This window comes from Salvelinus sp. IW2-2015, linkage group LG28, assembly GCF_002910315.2.
Source record: "Salvelinus sp. IW2-2015 linkage group LG28, ASM291031v2, whole genome shotgun sequence".
NCBI lineage: Eukaryota > Metazoa > Chordata > Actinopteri > Salmoniformes > Salmonidae > Salvelinus > Salvelinus sp. IW2-2015.
The window spans coordinates 24,137,816-24,158,522 of record NC_036868.1 but is presented as its reverse complement, the minus strand read 5'-3'; the positions used below and the strand labels follow the sequence as shown (position 1 = coordinate 24,158,522).

Below are 20,707 nucleotides of genomic sequence, written 5' to 3'. Positions count from 1 at the left end.
TGTTGGAAAACCATAGTTATTTGCTATTTATCAGGAATAAGGATTCTTACAAACCACAAAGTGCTCTTAATACAGATGCTATGCGGTGCTTCTCCCTGCATTGGTTGCTGTTTGGGGTTTTAGGAGGCTGGGTTTCTGTACAGACTTTGAGATATAGCTGATGTAAAGAGGGCTATATAAATAATTTGAATTTGATTTTGTTATGTTGGACAAACATAGCTGTATTTGCTATTTAATCAGGTAAGGAATTCTAAACGATAAGTTACTTAGTATAAGTGTATAAAGTATTGGGGCAGAGATTAGACTTTCTCCGTTTGTTTATGTTGTATTTATTATGATCCCATTAGCTGTGCTCTTTCTGGAGCGCTACTCTTCCTTGGGGTCCAGCAAAATTAAGGACATTTATTCTATTTCTTGAAACTTACATACTTTACATATTTTCAAACATACTGTGTTCTCAGGCCTAATACACCACTACGACATATTACAATAAAATCCACGTGTGTTGTGTGTTAGTGAGTATGTTATCATGTGTGTATGCATTGTCTGTGCGATGTGCTTGACCTTTGAACGAATCTTCTTCAACAACTTCTCCTCCCCTCTTCTGTGGGCTCTAGAGGTGGATGAGATGAGTCAGAGGGGGGGGGGGGGGGGGGACGTTTGACATCGCCTGGATTCTCTTGTCTTCCAGATTACTTTCGTACAGACATTTATGCTTATTGTGTATGATGAGCTCACAGGCCTCATCTGCTCATAGGGATAATCATGGACCGACAGAAATAATAACATCTCAGAGACTTTTTTTTTGTTTTTGTTCATCATACCACTGTTTGGTCTGTTGGTGTATAAGATGAAGAATTGTTTTCCAGATATGGAAAATTGGGTCTTTTTGCTTTTTTTATCATGTCCTTGTGATATAACTTGGGAAATGTTGCATCGGAAACTGTATTGTGGATGTCTGTGCTTTGAATGGGATACTTGAAGCTGACTGTTTTGATCATTAAACAATTCAGAAACTGCTTGTTTGCGTTTTGTAGATTTCCATAATGATGGGATGAAAGGGCATTTGTTAAAGAAAACTGCTAAGAATGTACTTGTTCTGCTTAGTTTTGGTTTTTACTTATATTTTAGATAAACACTTCTGTTAATAAAATAGTTTCATGTTTTACAGGTTGGGTTGACTTTTATTAACGTTACATTTCACAATAAATTGGGTTTACAATTAGGATGAAGAACCTTAAACTAATCATCAGTCAATATCAGATTCTCATTTCATTGATTGACAATCATTTCAATGAAGAGATATTGAATGGCATAGATTGAACGTCATACCTTCTTAGGGCAACGGCGTTTAGAATAAAGGTGCTATGTTCACAGTGGACAAAACATAGGAACGAATTCCATGAATGATTTTCACTGTTCCCCGTCCCAGCACTGCTAGTTCGTCGGGCACGGACTCTACAAGCTGTCGAAGCGTTCCACAGGCGATGCTGACTGAAGTGGATTTAAACAAGTGCGTCAGTAAGGGATCAGAGCTTTCACATGCCGGATTCACTGGTCAGTTGTCGATGGAAAGAGCAGGTGTTCTTAATTTTTGTCCACTTGTGAACATTAGCACCTTTCTTTCTAAACGCGTTTGCAAGGACAGATGAGTTTCAATTGCTATGCAATCAATATCTCTGTCATTTGAAATGATTGTCAATCAATGAAATGATTGAATCTGATATTGACTGATGATTAGTTTGTATAGTGTTTTTATCCTAATTGTAAAACTTTAATTGTGAAATTGTAACGTAATAAAAGTCAACTAACTGTATATAACATGAAACTATTTTATTAATAGAAAGTGTTTATCTAAAAATATATAAAGTAAAACCAAAACTAGAGCAGAACAAGTATTCTATGCAGTTTTCTTTAACAAATGCCCTTTCATCCATCATTATGGATCTACAAACGCAAACAAGCAGGTGGTTTCTGAATTCTGGTTTTATGATCAACACTGCACTTCAAAGTATCATTTCAAAGGCACGACAGTCAAATACGTTTCCGATGCAACATTTCCATTTATATCAAGGGTACATATTAAAAAGCAAAAAGACAATTTTTCCATTATTGAAAACAATTCTTCATCTTTATGTGCACAAAGGGACAGCAAAACAGTGGTATGAGTGACCAAACAAAAAAAAGTCTGAGGATGTTTTAATTTATGTCGGGTCATGATTATCCATATGAGAGGATGAGGTGTGAGCTCATATAACTATAAGCATAAATGGTTGTCGAAAGTAATCTGGAAGGGACAGGAAGATCAGGGGGAGTCCAACTCCCCCTCTGACCTCAGTCTATCACTTAGAGCCACAGAGAGAGGGGGGGAGAGAGAGTGATGTTGAGAAGATTTTGGTGAAGAGTAACACATCGGCACAGACACATGCATACACACATGATAAATACTCACGTAAATCACACCGTACCGTGGATTTTGTGTTGTAAGATATGTGGTAAGTGTGGAGGTAGGGGCCTGAGGGAACAAGTATGTTTGTGAAATATGTTAAATGTATGTATGTTCAGAATAGAATAAATGCTTAATTTTTGCTGACCCAGGAAGAGTAGTGCTGCCGGAAGAGCAGCAGCAATGGGGATCATAATAAATAACATAAAACTGAGGAAAGTCTAATTCTGCCATCTTTCTGATACACTTATACTAGTAGAACTTGGTTGTTGTAAGAATTCCTTATCTGATTACATAGGACTAAGCTATGTTTTCACTATAAATAAATCAAATGTATTTATATAGCCTTCTTACTATCAGCTGATATTCAAAGTGCTGTACAGAAACCAGCCTAAACCAAACAGCAAGCAATGCAGGTGAGAAGCACCTGCATTGCAATCTTGTATTAAGTAGCACTTTGTTGGTTGTAAGAATTCCTTATCCTGATTAAATAGCAAATAAGCTATGGTTTTTCCAACTATAACAATCTTTATGTATTGTCACGTCAAAGCTTTCCAGTTATCCTCCTAGCTGAATGAGTTTCAGGGTATTCTTTAAGAAACCCCAGAGAAGTCGGCTGATACCCCAGACGCTTTCAGTAGACTTCATAAACTGCAGCATTTTTCATGAGGAACTTTGGGAAGCAGATTTATGACTGCCTGTGTAAAAATACCAATCAATGTGTTAATGGATTTGTTTAGAAAGCTGTCTTTTATTGCATGAGCCCATGTGGTAGGCGACTTGACGCTTACTGAAGCAGAAATAAGTCATTATTGCTGACTCGGATCAGCTCAGCACAATTCAATTCATTCTGCTAAACAAACAGCACTCGTGACACGTAGTGGTCTGTAGAAAGGTCCCTCAACACAGCACACATCAATAATACCCACCACACAAACAACACCACCCACAATTCAAACCACGCATTCACGTATGCACGTGCACATTCACACACAGAAACACATCCACCAATCCATCACCTGCCCACACAAACACAGACACCCATTCACCCACACACTCGAACAAACATACCACCCACTTGCCTCCTCCTTTGAGGAGAGTCGAGGCCAGTGTACCAGGATTCAGGTTGGAGCCAAAAGTCCATCCTGGCTGCAGAGACACTCCTCCAGGAGCTGAACCTCTTCCTTGCAGCAGGAGGGAGGCCAGCCTGGGGGAGGGTCAGGGAGAGGAAGGAGGAAGGGTAGCCACAGCACTGTGGTGGAACAGTTAGTATCATACAGCTTCATCAGTGTAGACTTCACGGAACATCATGGGAGCTTCCCAACATCGACGACCCGTTCACGTTGATCGGTGTGACGTCTACAGACGGTGTGAGCCTGTCGAATGGATGCTCCCACTTACCTGTAAGGGTTTTGCAAATATAAATGCACTATAGATGACTTTCCTACCCTGTCATTCAATTACAAACATAGTACTTCATAATATATGTAAGTAGGTTTATGTTGTTATACTGTAGGCCACACCAGTGGTTCCCAACCAGGGGTACTAGGACCCCTGGGGGTACATGGGCTATCCACAGTGGATACTTTGAAACTTGTGAGTCCATAAGGTTTACTGTTTGAAACATGCACAGAGAGGTATTTCAGGGATACTCTGTGGGAGAGAAATTACAGTTGGTGGTACGGTAACCAAAAAAGGTTGGGAACCACTGGTCTACACTAAAGAGATAAAGATTACATGATATCTGTGCTCAGAACTAATTTGACAAAGAGAATAATTAACTACTGAGTTAAACAACTATATTTTTAATTTGCATCAGAGAACTAGTAATATATATATTTTTCTAAAAATGAGAAATGTACCTTTAAATGTATAGGTTATCAGAATGAGTTTTGTCCGGCCACGTGTGATGAGCTTCAGGTATCTGACCAGTGTTCATGTGTGTGTTGTTGTTTACGCTGGCAGGCTTCTGGTGTTGGGCATAAGATTCTTGAGTAATTTGGTAGTCTGGTTTTGGTTCCCGTCCAGTGCAAGGCCACTCCACACCGTCACGCTGAGACCACCACCCTTCCTCCAGCGTGTGAGGGCAGCGCATAGCTCCCGCTGATGCCCCCACCAAGGTTGTGAGCGCTCGGTCCAGGTGATAGTGCAAGGCAGAGACCCTGGAGAGAAAGACCCGGGCGAGCCAGGCAGGGGAGAAATAGGAGGCTGTGGCCAGCGGCTGCTGGAAGGTCTGGTCGGGGCTGAAGGCAGGGCAAATGTGAGTTTGGACATCGCCCTGGACTTCTCTGTCCCTTCCAGGATTACTTTCGACAGACCATTTATGCTTATAGTGTATGATGAGCTCACAGGCCTCATCCTGCTCATAGGGACAATCATGGACCCGACAGAAATATAACATCCTCAGACTTTTTTTTGTTTTGTCACTCATACCACTGTTTGTGTCCCTTTGGTGATCATAAGATGAAGAATTGTTTTCAGATAATGGAAAATTKTCTTTTTGCTTTTTAATATGTACCCTGTGATATAAACTTGGGAAATGTTGCATCGGAAACTGTATTTGTGGACTGTCTGTGCCTTTGAAATGGATACTTTGAAGTGCATGTTTTGATCATTAAAACCAGATTCAGAAACCACCTGCTTGTTTGCGTTTTGTAGATTTCCATAATGATGGGATGAAAGGGCATTTGTTAAAGAAAACTGCTAAGAATGTACTTGTTCTGCTCTAGTTTTGGTTTTACTTTAATATTTTAGATAAAACACTTCTGTTAATAAAATAGTTTCATGTTATATACAGGTTAGGGTTGACTTTTATTACGTTACAATTTCACAATTAAATTGTTTTACAATTAGGATGAAAGAACACTATACAAACTAAATCATCAGTCAATATCAGATTCAATCATTTCATTGATTGACAATCATTTCAATGACAGAGATATTGATGGCATAGCATTGAACGTCATCCTGTCCTTAGGCAACGCGTTTAGAATAAAAAGGTGCTATGTTCACAGTGGACAAAACATTAAGAACACCTGCTCTTTCCATGACAGACTGACCAGGTGAATCCGGGTGAAAGCTCTGATCCCTTACTGACGTCACTTGTTAAATCCACTTCAGGGTCAGCATCCCTGTGGAACGCTTTCGACAGCTTGTAGAGTCCGTGCCGCGACGAACTGAGGCAGTGCTGAGGACGGGGGAACAGTGAAAATCATTCATGGAAGTTGTTCCTAATGTTTTGCATGCTCAGTGTACAGTCGTGGCCAAACGTTTTGAGAGTGACACAAATATTAATTTCCACAAAGTGGAAGGCGTTTCCTGGCCATGGACCCAAAATATCGATGTTTTGTTCCCCGAGCCACTTAGTTATCACTTTTGCCTTATGGCAAGGTGCTCCATCATGCTGGAAAAGGCATTGTTCGTCACCAAACTGTCCCTGGATGGTTGGGAGAAGTTGCTCTCGGAAGATGTGTTGGTACCATTCTTTATTCATGGCTGTGTTCTTAGGCAAAATTATGAGTGAGCCCACTCCCTTGGCTGAGAAGCAACCCCACACATTAATGGTCTCAGGATGCTTTACTGTTGGCATGACACAGGACTGATGGTAGCGCTCACCTTGTCTTCTCCGGACAAGCTTGTTTTATTCCGGATGCCCCAAACAATCAGAAAGGGGATTCATCAGAGAAAATGACTTTTACTCCAGTCCTCAGCAGTCCATACTCCCTGTCACCTTTTGCAGAATATCAGTCTGTCCCTGATGTTTTTCCTGGAGAAGAAGTGGATTTTTGCTGCCCTTCTTGACACCAGGCCATATCCTCGACACCAGCCATCCTCCAAAAGTCTTCACCTCACTGGTGTGTCAGATGCACTCACATCTGCCTGCTGCCATTCCTGAGCAAGCTCTGTACTGATGGTGCCCCGATCCGCAGCTGAATTAACTTTAGGAGACGGTCCTGGTGCTTGCTGGACTTTCTTGGGCACCCTGAAGCCTTCTTCACAACAATTGAACGCTCTCCTTGAAGTTCTTGATGATCCGATAAATGGTTGATTAGGTGCAATCTTACTGGCAGCAATATCCTTGCCTGTGAAGCCTTTTTGTGCAAAGCAATGATGACGGCACGTGTTTCCTTGCAGGTAACCATGGTTGGCAGAGGAAGAACAATAATTCCAAGCTCCACCTCCTTTTGAAGCTTCCAGTCTGTTATTCGAACTCAGTCAGCATGACAGAGTGATCTCCAGCCTTGTCCTCTCAACACTCACACGAGAGAATCACTGACATGGTGTCAGCTGGTCCTTTTGTAGCACGGCTGAAATGCAGTGGAATTTTTTGGGGGGGATTCAGTTCATTTGCATGGCAAAGGAGAAAGACTTTGCAATTAATTGCAATTCATCTGATCACTCTTCATAACATTCTGGAGTATATGCAAATTGCCATCATACAAACTGAGGCAGCGGACTTTGTGAAAATTAATATTTGTGTCATTCTCAAAGCTTTTGGCCCCGATTGTATACCCTAAAAGTGTTCTTCTGTTGTCCCTGTAGGAGAACCCTTTGAAGAACCTTGATTGGTTCCATGTAGAACCCTCTGTAGAAAGGGTTCTACAGAGGGTTCTACAGAACCCAAAATGGTTCTAGCTCAAACCAAAAATGATTCTACCTGGAACAAAATAGGGTTTTCCTATGGGGACAGGCGAAGAACCCTTTTGGAACCCCTTTTTCAAAGAGTGTACATTACAAGATGGAGGTCAGTTTTAGAATCAAACATTTCACGAAGACACACTGAGACAAAGCTCTGAGTTAGAATGAGATTCAATTTTTCCATGCTGAAGTCCCACAGATTACATTGTGATATTTCAAACTCGGGGAGATGAAAATGATGAATAAAATAGAGCAAGATGAATTAGACAGCAGATCCCTCATGAGTGGCAGGAATATGTTGGCTCAATAATCTGTTCCCAGCTTTCAACAGTGACAGATCACCATCATAAGCCAATCGGTGGTTCCAATATGGAGTTTAGTTGTAAAGCTACAGGTCTACAGGGGTGGAATGTCATAAAACATTGTGGAGATTGGAAAGTATTTATGGTAGTTCTGCTTTCTGAAATGACAGGACTTCTACAAACTAAGAACGACCTAGAATAATTAAGTAAGTCTGATTTTTTGTGTGATGCGGGGAAAGAATGACAGACTTCTTGATGTTGCACCTCTTCAATTGTTTTGAGTTATTTTGAAGGCACCAAGAATACTGGAACGTCCTTATAACCCTGCAGTGCTTTTCTCAAGAGTGCTGAGCCATGTTGCATCATGATGTAAGCTAGTCAGCCTGGCCAGATGAATCTCCTGTTCAGCCAGGTCAGTGAGTGGGTCTGGTAAATAATTTATTAAATGTGATCGGCTGATCCTCTCAGGACCATAAATTGACAGAGTTGCTGCCAAACTGTCTCTGGCAAAGAGGACATTGAAGGTAAGCACTGTTTTTGTCACTGCATTTTTTTTWAAGTTTTGAAAGTGTTTGATTATATCATAGTTTAGTTATGATAGTTAGCAGTACCTAGTTATAATAGGCATTCACTGCTAAATCTGTGAGAATGAGTAGGTGTTTGCAAGGTGAAATGGTAATACAAGTGTATCTAATTCTATGCCCAGGAAATGTTCCTATGTTAGGCTAAAATGAACATATGTATATCTTATCAGTGCTGAGTTCCTTCACTCTTTTAGCCATGCCATGAGGTTTGTTAGTTGTTAAACAGGGTTTCAAAATGACTGAAATGATAAAATACCCAAAATGTACACATTGTATATTTTATGTATTTGAATTATTTCTGGACAGGTACTAGAGTATGGTAACGCTTTACTCAAAGGGCAATGACGCCCCTTTTCAACCTCATTACCTCCAGCGTAATACCAGTGTTCATATATGTGAAATCAGCGCAKTTCCAAGTTTAGTAGAAAAAATGTAAAGTTACAAAGTTTTACCCAATGACATCMTCAAAAGTTGAAACATTTTAAAAACAGTGATCTTCAAACACTGAGATTCGTGGTGATGTGGGGACCAAGAAAATAACATCCCTCGTTGCAGGTTTTTGAAAATCCGTTTTTTAAATCCTTTAATCCTACCCTGTGATGTCACAGAAGCATTTTTAGGACCTTTAATAGAAACGCACCGTTTTCACATATGTAGAAAGATGGTGCTAGAGATAATGAATATAGGATTAAGTAGTGGCAGAATTGCCCTTTAAAGTACATTACATGACCAAAAGTATGTGGACACCTGCTCATCGAACATCTCATTCCAAAATCATGGTCATTAATATGGAGTTGGTCCTCCCTTTGCTGTTATAACAGCCTCCACTCTTCTGGGAAGGCTTTCCACTAGATGTTTKCTGCGGGGACTTGCTTCCATTCCGCCATAAGAGCATTGGTGAGGTCGGGCGATAAGGCCTGGCTCGCAGTTGGTGTTCCAATACATCCCAAAGGTGTTCGATGGGGTTGAGGTCAGGGCTCTGTGCAGGCCAGTCAAGTTCTTCCACACCGATCACAACAAACCTTTTCTGTATGGACCTTGCTTTGTGAACGGGGCATTGTCATGCTGAAACAGGAAAGGGCTTTCCCCAAACTGTTGCAACAAAGTTGGAAGCACAGAATCGTCTAGAAGGTCACTGTGTTGTCATGACGTTGCCCTATTGGGTGAGGTTTATGACCCCCTCCTCATAAATACCTTTCCCCCTTCTCTCTCCACTCTGCAGAATGGACTCTTGGAAAGCCCTTTGTCACCACAGAGAAAGTATGGTAACATCAAAAGGCTGGGGAATGGAACAATATTTCCCTTTCTCAACCTGTTGAAAGTGTCCGTTGGTACTTAAAGAATATGATGTCAGATCAGTTGTTGTCTGGGACATTATATCTGATGATAGGACGACAAATTGTATTTTGGAAAGTCTACACATTCTAGTTATCAGATTCACATGGAATTGTTGTGCAATTTAAATGTTTAAATATGAAACTATTTGTGAAAAGATTAAATGTAACTTTAGCCTCCTAAATAAGATAATTGTTTCATAGTAAAACTTAGACCCAGTCAGTGGCCACACCCAAGTGAACAGACATTGGTTGAGAAATATGAAACACGCTCTTCTCTCCCACAGTACAAAAGCCTGTTTACGGATGTCAACCTTAGTTCCAGAAATGTGAGGACTGCTGTCCAACCGTTTAGAAGGGCGAATTTGAACGTGGAGGTGACGATCACCATGTTGGAATGGTGGATTTTGACTAGACCAGCCAGAATACAGCACGAGCTGATTATGACAACTTGGTATGAACTTTGAACTATTATTCACTAAAGAAGAAGTGATACATCCTAGACGTCGAGTTATCAGCTGCAACTGTAAACGTACGTGGTCTTGGAAAGGACATACAATCTCCTAAGAACGGCAGGGTACTTCAACGTAACCGTTCTACAACATTACGACCAGAAAGATTCTTCAAAGGTGATCTCTGCTGGGCAAACCAGTCTTCCATCTTCGATCCATCAATTGAAGGGCAGCTCAGAGTAATAATATATCTTGCATTTTCCTTTTCTGAATGGGCTGAATGGGTTATTAGAATGCATAAGATTATGTATTTACAGTAGCATAGCTTCTCAAGGTCTGATAGAGGCCCAATTCCTTTGTCCCTCAGTCTTCCCGCTATTTYATTCAAACCCAACTCCCTTCCTTTGTGTAACCAGCCATGATATCGAGTTAGTCCACTAGGTGCTTTCCTTGACATGATTAGTAATCGATGTATGATCTATMMTGTGTATATACAGTTGAAGTCGGAAGTTTACATACACCTTAGCAAAATACATTTAAACTCAGTTTTTCACAATTCCTGACATTTAATCCAAGTAAAAATGCCCTGTCTTAGGTCAGTTAGGAYCACCACTTTATTTTAAGAATGTGACATTTCAGAATAATGGTAGAGAGAATGATTTATTTCAGCTTTTATTTCTTTCATCACATTCCCAGTGGGTCAGAAGTTTACATACACTCAATTAGTATTTGGTAGCATTGCCTTTAAATTGTTTAACGTTTCGGGTAGCCTTCCACAAGCTTCCCACAATAAGTTGGGTGAATTTTGGCCCATTCCTCCTGACAAAGCTGGTGTAACTGAGTTAGGTTTGTAGGCCTCCTTGCTCGCACACGCTTTTTCAGTTCTGCCCACACATTTTCTATAGGATTGAGGTCAGGGCTTTGCGATGGCCACTCCAATACCTTGACTTTGTTGTCCTTAACATCTGCTAACCATGTGTATGTGACCAATATTATTGGATTTTATTTGACCAAGATTGGCCTGAATGCAAAGTGTCACGTCTGGAGGAAACCTGGCACCATCTCTACGGTGAAGCATGGTGGTGTTAGCATCCTGTTGTGGGGTTGTTTTTCAGCGGCAGGGACTGGGAGACTGGTCAGGATCGAGGGAAAGATGAAAGATGAAGGTTCACCTTCCAACTAGACAACGACCCTATGCACACAGCCAAGACAACGCAGGAGTGGCTTCGGGACAAGTCTCTGAATGTCCTTGAGTGGCCCAGCCAGAGGCCGGACTTGAACCTGATCTAACATCTCTGGAGAGACCAGAAAATWGCTGTGCAGTGRCGCTTCCCATCCAACCTGACAGAGACTGAGAGGATCTGCAGAGAAGAATGGGAGAAACTCCCCAAATACAGGTGTGCCAAGCTTGTAGTATCATACCCAAGAAGACTCGAGGCTGTACTTGCTGCCAAAGGTGCTTCAACAAAGTACTGAGTAAAGGGTCTGAATACTTATGTAAATGTGATATTTCAGTTTTGTATCTTTTGTATTTTTTTTTTTCTTTTGTATCTTTTGTATGTATAAAAACCTGTTTTTGTCATTATGTTGGGGATTGTGTGTAGATTGATGAGGAAACAATTTAATCAATTTTAGTATAAGGCTGTAACGTAACAAAATGTGGAAAAAGTCAAGGGGTCTGAATACTTTCAGAATGCACTGTAGTTACTTAAAAATAAAAAATCTTACGTATCTTCATTTCCACAATTCACTAATAAAATGCATAATAATGTAGGCAGTTCATGCGAAGGATTGTTACCTATAACCAGGATTGCCATTGCAAAAACTACATTTTGGGCAAGCAGTTATTATTTTAGTAAACAATTCTTGTGATTCATCTTATATTGTCCCTAACATCATTAAACCATCCAACAGATATGGGATATACATACTCATACACACTCGACCCCTTTCGCCCACAAACAACCACAAGCTCAGATGTTCAACAGTTGTTCCATCCCTGAGCCCAACTCAAGAAAGGACTTGATGTGCGAATGCATGTAAAGTTGCAGCTGTTTTAGAAGGCATGCAAAATTGAGCAAAAATGTGCAAAAATTGGGAGATTTAATTAACAAATGTCAAGTCCTTGCTGATGGAGATCAGATACACCCTCTTCCTCTGAAACACACACACACACTCACGCTGGTCCTCCTTTTTTCCCCAAGCATCTCTGTGAAGTCAGACCTTTGATTATTTTGTGCCACCAGGGCCACAATAATTTGCCYCTCTCTCTGATTGTCCTAGTGTGACCCCCTCCCCATAGGTTACTGCAGCTAGTGTTGCCAGCACTGCCACTACCTGCGTGGGGGCACCSCACYRGAATCCCCACTGGCTAGGTACGAGGTCGTCAAGGTTCTCATTAGCAGCTTTGAGAAAGTCCTTGTATATTATGCTCACCCATCAGGGGGCTTTGGCTTTGTAGGACCGACCCTGCCATGCAGGCTCAGAATCTTGAGGGGGTGGTGCTGCTCTAGAAGGTCTCTGACTGCATTTATCTTCCTGTTTTGGCTGCGTATAGGCTACTTACAGTAGGCCCATAAAACAGATAAGGACTTCTCCTTAGTGTATGGGTCGCTCAGGTGGGTGTCTAGGGTATAGGGTTGGAGACCGTTCCATCATGATAGGACAATCAATTAACTATATTTATAATATATTTTAAAATGTATATCCCATATCTGTACAAAATTGAAGGCTCTATCTCACAAGTCCTGCGAACAGACACACATGGGCTCTGGGATTTGCAACCCTTTTCCTTTTTCAGTCGCTTAAACTGCACACTTTTCCAAACACAAAAACACACACCCCACCTTCCATCACTATACACCCGCACATACCCACATACCACGCCTTCATGCACATACCCACATACCACGCCTTCATGTCCTCTGTTCGCTGTTCGCTGTGTTTTTATCCCTGCCATGTTGATTCTGAGTACTTTTGTGGTCCAGTTATCCTTTCTTCTAATGCTGTATTATCTATTTAATAAATACCATGAATAGAAAGTCGAATACCAATTATTTTACAACATTACCTATCTTGAGTGCTATAGTGTAATTGTAGTTTATTTCTYAATTGTTGTATTTTATTGTTTTCCTATATATTTTGTTATTACAATCCCTACCATGGATAGTATTGGGTGTTCCATTATTCGACTCCTCTATGGGAACTTTGTAATATTTAGAACAGCCATGGAGTAGTCTTGGTGTCTCGGAACATCTGGTTATCAATATACAGATAATCGACTACAAGAGCTAAGTTTCCCCTTTAACCTATTCTCCTTGAAGAGTGGGTACAGAACTTTGCGCAGTTCTGCAATTTCCTTCGGGAACTGATAATTCAAGCCTGTTTTTGTGCCAGCCAGTCTTTCACCCAGGCTTTTACCCATTATTTTGTCTTTCCAAAATGCAAATATGKCAAAGATTGGGCGCTCATATTTCTGTCCTAAACGGTATACATGTTTGAGTTGGAYTTTGTCGACAGCATCGCCTGGGATCTGTAGCCTGGCTATGCTGTCCCTTGGGGCTAAGGGAGACACCCACAGCCACCTGTACTCTGCTCTAGGCTATGGTGCCTTTACACCTTTACACCGGAGCAGGTGAACGAGGCCTACGAGCACCTGAACCACATGTTGGGCCACACTGGGGAGGCCATGCAGCTGGACATGGGCAGCGTCGTGGCACTGAGGGATGGCATCAAGCCCCTGGCCAAGTTCCTGGAGGATGCCAAGCACTTCWACGCCAGCGAGGGCTTCACCATTGACTTCAAGAACCCCGCAGAGTCTGTCGCCGAGATCAACAAGTTCATCGCCATGACRACCCAGGACAAGATCACAGACCTGGTGAAGGATCTGGACCCTGATACGGCCATGGTGCTCATCAACTACGTCTTCTTCAGATGTAGGAGGACACTGTAGTAGGACAGAACGGGCGTGCACTTATTGTTTGCTTTTAGAACAATGATAGAATACACTTGACTGACTGACTTATTGTTTGTTTCCACACGTGGAAATTAATGTGTCAATTAAGATGTGTCAATTAATAATGAAAAGAAAAGGTATGCGCAGAACAAAAAACTATTTAGGCTTGTAACATTTAGTCTATTTCGGCTTCCCCGTGTTTATTACCCCTTAGTAGCAATTTCCTCTACTTCTCCAAGGAACTGGGATAAGCCCTTTGATGCCAAGCAGACCCCCAAGGTCAATGTGGACATGAAGAGGATGGGTCTTTATGAGTTGTACCAGCATAACTTCACCACCGTGGTCATGCTGCCTTACAAAGGAAACTCCTCCATGATGGTAGTCCTGCCCGACAAGAGCACGATAGSGCATGTGGAGGCCTTCATTAACAAGGAATACCTGAAGCATGTGCACGAGAACCTGTTCAGGTGAGAACACTTGATTTTATAGACACTTTTGTAGTTTAACATTCTCTATTCGTTCATGGCATGTGGTCTGTGTAGCACTTGGAACTAAAGCCTCTTCAGGAGGTGAGAGGATATTTTTTTTATAGGGCACCTTTTCATTATAACATTATCTATTCTTAACGTATGGTCAGGGTGGTTTGTGTATGAGCTGACAATTAAAGATTGTAATGAACATTTGATTGCATCATATATAGAGATCTCCCTGGTAGACTATCTGAAGGAGATARGTATGGTCAGTGCCTTCGATAACAAAGCGGACTTTTCTGCCATCTCYGAGGAAACCAAACTGAAGGTGTTGTTTCCTAAGCTAAGGACTCTGGGACTAAACACCACCCTCTGCAACTAGATCCTGGACATCCTGACGGACCGCCCCCAGGTGGTARGGGTAGGTAACAACACATCCGACATGCTGATCCTCAACACTGGGGCCCCTCAGGGGTGTGTGCTCAGTCCCTTCCTGTACTCCCTGTTCACTCATGACTGCRTGGCCAGGCACGACTCCAACACTATCATCAAGTTTTGCCAATGTCAGAGGAAGGCCCTAAAAATTGTCAAAGACTCCAGCCACCCTAGTCATGGACTGTTGTCTCTGCTACCTCACAGCAAGTGGTACAGGAGCGCCAAGTCTAGGTCCAAAAGGCTTAACTGCTTCTACCCCCAAGCCATAAGACTCCGGAAAGGCTAATCAAAGGGCTACCCAGACCCCTYTTTTACGCTGCTGCTACTCTCTGTTTATTATCTATGCATAGTCACTTTAACTCTACCTACATGTACATATTACCTCGACTAACCAGTGCCCCCGCACATTGACTCTGTACCGTTACCCCCTGTATACAGCCTCGTTATTGTTATTTTACTGCTGCTGTTTAATTATTTGTTACTTTTTTCTATTTTTTATTTATTTAAAAAAAAACTTCTTAACTGCATTATTGGTTAAGGGCTTGTAAGTAAGCATTTCACTGTAAGGACTACACCTGATGCATTCGGCGCATGTAACAAATATAATTTGATTTGATTAGGTTCTGATGATAGGTACCATCCATCTCAGGTCTCTTTTCTCTTGTTTGCCTGAGGGAATTGGGAGCAAAGTAGAAGAATAATTTCTGTCTCTGATGGAATATTAAGACTCTATTCCATTCTATTTTATTATATTATATTATGGCCACTTAGAGGACAATGGTGTCTGACATCAAATGAACCCATTCCTGTTCCCACCCCAGGTGACCCACAAGACTGTGCTGAGTCTAGATGAGAAAGGGACTGAGGCGGCCACTGTCACTACGATAGAGATCATGCCCATGTCCCTCTCAGACACCATCATACTCAACAGGCCCTTCCTGCTCTTCATCCTGGAGAACTACCAAGAGCATCATCTTCATGGACAAGATCACCAACCCCACAGCCGAGTGAAAGACGGAGAGGGATGGAGGGAGAGATAATGAGTGGGAGGAACATCTGAGGAGATTGAAGGAAGGTCTTTGTCTCTCATGCTAGTGGTGAAACATAAAGGATCGGTATCTGACTTTTCGGTTTGCTGTAGACCATTCATGTGTTGGATGTTTTGTCTAGGCAAGTCAGGGAGTTTTGAACCCATACATGTGTTTTTACTATCTACTGTATACCTAGAAGAATAGAGTTGTGTGTCTGTGTGTGTCTCTGTGTTTGCGGTTCTGTCAAAATGTTACTGATGTCCATGCCARTCTGGCGATAGCAATATACGATTTGATGTGACGTCATTATGTCTACGTGAGTTGTCTTCAGATAATCCAATTGGACAAAKGGCTTCATTAGCCTTTATGGAATGGATGTTTTTTTCCTAATGCATCTCCCAAAAATGTTTAAAAAAAATTGCGAAAGACACTGGTTAGATAATAAAAACTTAAACATGAACCCAGAATTTGGAATAGTTTATACTGGGCTGATGTCTCAAGCATAGGCTTAACTGCATGCAATTTTACTGATGGCTCCTCTTAACTGAGATCATCTCAGCATTATTTGGCAAAGATGACAGGTCTAACATAGCCCTATTTTGCCGTTCTCAAGAAAAGTATTATATACAGTGAAAAAGTGATAAAAGAACTTTGAAAGGGGGGGGGGGCGCATCTCAATGGGGTGTCTAATCTACACATGCTTCTCAGACCAGATCATAAAGCAGCCACCATTTTGACCACAAAAAAAACTGTCTTTGTTCATTAACTTCTTCAAACCCCCTCTTCTTCTCAACCCCAACCCCAGTCATCTCTTATCTGCTCCTCCATATATTGAATCTTAAAGAGATCAAAGAGCATGATATGCACAAAGTCAGGCAAGGAGAKGGATTGTGTGAAATGGCCATCTATAATGCATAGTAAGGACAGGAGCTCATCACATCAAGCCTGTAGTTTTAATCTGCGGCTCATGCATGGTTGCGTAAGACCTACCTCGTATTACCGCTGGATCAGAGAGACTGGAGAAACAGAAACAGATCATTCAGGGCAGAATTGTGAAGAGAGAGAGAGGGGAAAAAAAGGTAAAGAAGAAAGTTGACTGAAGAGAACTTTGTTCTCCGTGTACYGTCTTCTTCTTGAAGGCCGCAGCAGTCATTTGAACGTCTAGAAGATAGAGATATTATGGTGGGGGCCCACATTGAATGAATGATGACTCGCTCTAGTCTACCTGAAAGTTTGTTCAATATAAGCCTATTATGGTGCTTTTATTCCATCAATTATTTTCTGCCTGAGCTTTTTGTTTGATGTTTTCTTCAGTTAGTGTATCACAGATCAGCTCAGCTGTTGACCATATCACTAAAACTATGCTTTGAAGTTTTACCGTCCTACCATTATGTCTCTAACCTCTTTTTACGCAGCATTTTAATCCGTTTTATTTTTGTAATGATCTTTTTAGTCAAATGTGCTTTTTTTTCTTTATCAAAGTTTACACAGACAACAAAACAAAGTGCATCATACAGACAGCGTACAGGGAATTAAGTAAAAAAATATGACAAAGGAGCAGTCATTAAATAAAAGGACAGCAGTATAGGTTACAGTGCCTTCAGAAAGTATTCACACCCCTTGACTTTTTCCACATTTTGTTGTGTTACAGCCTGAATTTATAATGGGTTACATTAATATTTTGTGTCACTGGCATACACACAATACCCCATAATGTCAAGGTGGAATTATGCTTTTCAAAATGTTTCAAAATGTTTCAAAATGTATTAAAAATGAAAAGCTGAATGTCAAGCTTAAATTGTCACACCCTGATCTGTTTCACCTGTCTTTGTGCTTGTCTCCACCCCCCTCCAGGTGTCGCCAATTTTCCTCATTATCCCCAGTGTAGTTATACCTGTGTTCTCTGTTTGTCTGTTGCCAGTTCGTTTTGTTTCGTGAAACCCACCAGCGGTTTTCCCCTTGCTCCTGTCTGTTCTAGTTCCTGTTTTCTAGTTTCTCCCAGTTTTGACCATTCTGCCTGCCCTGACCCTGAGCCTGCCTGCCGTTCTGTATCTTGCCACACCATACATGAATATTTACATCTGCCTGCTCTGACCCTGAGACTGCCTGCTGTTCTGGACCTTTTGCACCCTATCTGGATTATTGACACCTGCCTGCTCTGACCCTGAGACTGCCTGCTGTTCTGGACCTTTTGCACCCTATCTGGATTACTGACCTCTGCCTCCCCTTGACCTGTCGTTTTGCCTGCCCCTGTACCAGTAATACACTTTTGTTACTTCGACACTGTCTGCATCTGATTCTTACTTGAAATGTGATATAAACAAGTTCAGGAGAAAGAATTGCGAAACAAGTCACATAATACGTTGCATGGACTCACTCTGTGTGCAGTAATAGTGTTTAACATGATTTTTTAATGACTACCTCATCTCTGTACCACACACGTACAATTATCTGTAAGGTCCCTCAGTCGAACAGTGAATTTCAAACACAGATTCAACCACAAAGACCAGGGAGGTTTTCCAATGCCTTACAAAGAAGGGCACCTATTGGTAGAGGGGTAAAAATAAAAATATCCCTTTGAGCATGGTAAAGTTATTAATTAGACTTTGGATGGGGTATCAATTCTCCCGGCCACTACAAAGATACAGTCGTCCTTCCTAACTCAGTTGCCCGAGAGGAAAGAAACCACTCAGCRATTTCACCATGATGCCAATGGTGACTTTAAAACAGTTACCARGTTKAATGGCTGTGATAGGAGAAAACTGAGAATGGCTCAACAACATTGTAGTTACTCCACAATAACAATGGTGGAAAAAGTACCCAAATGTCATACTTGAGTTAAAGTCAAGATACTAAAAAAAGAAAATTACTAAAAGTCTAAAAGTATTTGGTTTTAGATATACTTAAGTATCAAAAGTAAATGTAATTGCTAAAATATACTTAAGTATCAAAAGTAAAAGTAAAAGTATAAATAATTTCAAATTCCTTATATTAAGCAAATCAGACAGCATGATTTTCTTGTTTTTATTTTATTTACGAATAGCCAACACTCCAACACTCAGACATAATTTACAAATGAAGCATTTGTGTTTTGTGAGTTTCACATATCAGAGAGCAGTAGGGATGACCAAGGATGTTCTCTTGATCAGTATGTGAATTGGACCATTTTCCTGTCCTGCTAAGCATTCAAAATGTAACGAGTACTTTTGGTTGTCAGGGAAAATGTATGGAGTAAAAAGTAAATTATTTTATTTAGAAATGCAGTGGAGTACAAGTAAAAGTTGTCAAAACATAAATAGCAAAGTACAGATACCTCCCAAAATGACTTAAGTTGTACTTTAAATTATTTTTACTTAGGTACTTTACACCACTGCACAATATTAACCTAATTGACAGAGGGAAAATAAAAAATATTCTAAACATGAATCCTGTTTGCAACAAGAAACTAATGTAATACTGCAAAAAATGTGGCAAAGCAATTCACTTTTTGTCCTGAATACAAAGTGTTGTGTTTGTGGCAAATCCAGTACACCATATTACTGAGTACCACTYTCCATATTTTCAAGCATAGTGGTGACTGCATCATGTTATGGGTATGCTTGTAATCGTTAAAGACTGGGGAGTTTTTAAGGATAAWAAATACATGGAATGGAGCTAAGCACAGGCAAAATCCTAGAGGAAAACCTGGTTCAGTCTGCTTTCCACCAGACACTGGAAGATGAATTCACCTTTCAGCAGGACAAYAACCTAAAACACAAGGCCAAATCTATACTGGAGTTGCTTACCAAGAAGACAGTGAATGTTCCTGAGTGGCTGAGTTACAGTTTTGGCTTACATTTTGTTAMAAATCTATGACAAGACCTCAAAATGGTTGTCTAACAATGATCAACAACAATTTGACAGAAATGGAAGAATTTTGAAAATAATAATTGGCATATGTTGCACAATCCAGGTGTGGAAAGCTCTTAGAGACTTAACCAGAAAGACTCACAGCTGTATTCRCTGCCAAAGGTGCTTCTACAAAGTATTGACTCAGGGGTGTGAATACTTACGTAAATTAAATATTTCTGTATTTCTTTTTCAAAACATTTGCAAAAATTTCTAAAAACATGTTTTCACTTTATCATTATGGAGTATTGTGTGTAGATGGGTGATATTATTATTTTTATTTAATCCATTTTGAATTCAGGCTGTAACACAACAAAATGTGGAATAAGTCAAGGGGTATGAATACTTTCTGAAGGCACTGTATATGGAGCATTTGTGAGAGGCTTTCTACATATTTTCCAGAACTTTCCAGTCCTCTGGTGTAAGTCAAAAGTTCMTTTTTCTAGTGGTAGAATAGCAGAAGCCTGAGAAAGCCAAGTCCTCACAGATGGTATTTCAGGTGTGAACCACAAAAACAAAATATTTTGGGGGGGCTAAATTACACAGACATTCCGAGTCAGGATCAAATGCAATGTTTTTTCATGCGTTTTAGAAAGCAGTCCRTGTCAGAGTTCYCAGAGAGCAATGTTTTAAATTATGCTTAAATCATGTTAAATGTTTTAAATCAGGGATGGGCAACTCCAGTCCTCGGGGGCCTGAGTGGTGTAGCACTTTTGCCCCAGCTCCAGCTAACACACCTGACTCCAATAATCAACTAATCATGRTATTCAGTTTAGAATGCAATTGGTTYAATCAGCTGTGTTTGCTTGGGATGGGAGAAAAATGTGACACCAATCAGGCYCGCGAGGACTGGAGTTGCCCATCCCTGTTTTAAATGGTAGACATGTTCTGCATTTAATGGGCCTGATTAGGAGATGTTMTGAAAAACAGAACAGATTCACAGATTTGTCTGCCACATCATGATGACTAGGTGTGATGAGATTGTTCTTCAAATGAGTCATTTCTGGAAACATAATTCAAGCCTTTCTGTAGATGTTGTTGAAGTGAATGGGATAGTTACAAGGCATTAGATTTGGAGATTTTCAGAAGTGATTTTAGTCTATGTCGGCCTCAGTGGCGGCCTGWGCCGTTTGAGATGAGGGAGGACGGCGTTTACAAGAAAATGAGCATTG

At 40.9% G+C, this 20,707-nt stretch overlaps 1 pseudogene; it reads left to right on the top strand.

Moving 5' to 3' along the window:
* The first annotated feature begins 7,184 nt into the window (after positions 1-7,184).
* Positions 7,185-15,718, top strand: LOC111954127 (alpha-1-antitrypsin homolog; annotated as a pseudogene).
* The last annotated feature ends 4,989 nt before the right edge of the window (positions 15,719-20,707 follow it).